Below are 2,297 nucleotides of genomic sequence, written 5' to 3' on the forward strand. Positions count from 1 at the left end.
CTATTTTTACCAAGATTTACATCAAGAATCAAATCTCTATGTCTAGTGTTTATAAATATCATCCAGAACTATTATTACAACAACAATTTCACATATTTATCATCACTTTTCAAGTGTTCATCATAGTACCATAAACCCCATTTATCACCTACAAGGTCATTAGTTAAATCTCTAGTTTTATGGCACTATTTTACTAAATTTACATCTAGGGTTCGTTCCTAGATTCATAGAAATCACAATTTCACTATAACATTCATATTTCATACAAGAATTCATTCATGCATGACTATCAAATTTCACAAGTATCATCAAACATCGAAATTCAACATACCTTGTGATCCCTAAGCTTGGGTGATCACGATTTTATTAAAAGCCCCAATTTCCCGGCTCGATTTCTCTTTGATTTTGGCAATTTTTATGAGTTAGGGTTCTTGGAAGGGAACCCCCCCTTTTTCTCCTGTATACATCGACCAAACACACACATATGTGTGTTTTGGTGTTTTTAAGTTTTAATTATAAACTTGTTTCCAATTGCCCACTTTTCGTCCCTCAAAGTTTTATTTCGATCAATTTAAGCTATAATCCACTATTTATAACTTAATCACATATTATTAACTAGATTAATTATTCCTAGTTAATTTAATGGGTTCGGGAAGTTATGACGAAGTTTATTTTAAGTCCCGTTAACTCGGGCCTTCTATAAACTTTATTTCCCAAAAGCATTCTTTTTTCTCTTTTTATTAAATATTAGATTTAGTTATATAAATCCTAATATTTTCTGGCTTGATTTTACCACTAACGGTACATTACCCGTCTTCTAGTATTAACATGGTTTGATTACCAAACCCGTTTTTGGGGTGTTACACTATTCGTTCTTCGTTTAGCATAACCCTTTCTTGAACAACATTTTCTTCTTGTATTGCCATTAACAATACTGGTGCTTCGTCTTCCTCGACGAGATTTGAGTGTTCTTGTACAACATCTTTCTCGGGACAGTCTTTCTTGAAATGTCCATATTTCTAACACTTGAAGCACTGGATCTTACTTGTGTCTGTCTGACCTTTTGCAAACTTCCTCCAATTTCTAGAATTTCCATTTCTAGGTCTGGATAAAGATCCTTCATTCTTAGTGCTTTGCTTGTCTTTATTGTCTCGCCAGTTTCCATGTGGTTGGCTGAACCTGCCATGCCCGTGGTTTCCGAACTGTCTTCCTCTGCCTGAGTTAGATTCATGATGTGTAAACATCAATTTATCTTGGCTATCTCCTGGGCTTCCTTTCTTTAACCTTAGCCTTTCTTCATAAGTCTTTAACCTTCCGACCGCTTCTTCTAGCGCCATTGTTTCTAGATCGGAGTATTGTTCCATGGAGGCGACAATCTGAGTGAACTTATCTAGCACGGAATTTAGAAGTTTGTGTACCAGAGTCGGTTGACTCAGCGTTGTCCCTAATTCACTTGCCCGTGTAACAACACTGTTTATCTTTGCGGAGAAAGAGTCCACAGTGTCATCTTCTTTCATTTGCATTAACTCGAATTCTGACATTAGTGTATGCCAGCGAGCCTTTTGTACCCGATCAACGCCAACGTGTCTTGTTTTTAAATTTTCCCAAATTTCTTTTGCAGTCTTGCAATTTGCAACTTGCAGTACAACATCTTCCGATGTTGCTTGAAACAGATAAGCAATTGCCGCCTTATCTTTCTTAACATCCGTTTGTGTATTTTCTGCCGGTTCAATCGTTTCCCAAAGTCCATTCGCTTCTAAAATTGTTTTAATGTGAATTGCCCAAACCGTGTAGTTTTTCGGTTTCAGGATTGGACACTGAAATTGGGAAAGAGAACTTCCTTCCTTTTGAATTACTATTTATGGATTCGGTCCGCTTACTCCTGACATATCTTCCGACTGAACAATCTTCACTTTCAAAAAAACTTTATCTTTCTTGGTTTCAACAAACCTCTAATCCTTAACCCCGCGTATAACCCAACGCGTAACAATCAATCAATCTAATTCGCACTAAACCCCGGAATCAAAACCCTAGATTCCTAACCCCTGGTTCGACCCTGAACCGAAACTAAAACTAACTTGCGAATTGAGAAAGAATAATAAAACCTGATCGTGAATTCCCTGCGATGCCTAGAGCCTGATGCTCTGATACTAATTGTTGCCCAAAATGATCTTTTATCTCTATAACATGAATTGAATAAACTGAACTTGTATATAACTTGAATTTGAATACAATGAATGTAATTGAATGCGAATGCATGAAAATACAAATGAAACTATCCCAATTTATAGTGTTCA

This window comes from Helianthus annuus, chromosome 14, assembly GCF_002127325.2.
Source record: "Helianthus annuus cultivar XRQ/B chromosome 14, HanXRQr2.0-SUNRISE, whole genome shotgun sequence".
Lineage (NCBI taxonomy): Eukaryota > Viridiplantae > Streptophyta > Magnoliopsida > Asterales > Asteraceae > Helianthus > Helianthus annuus.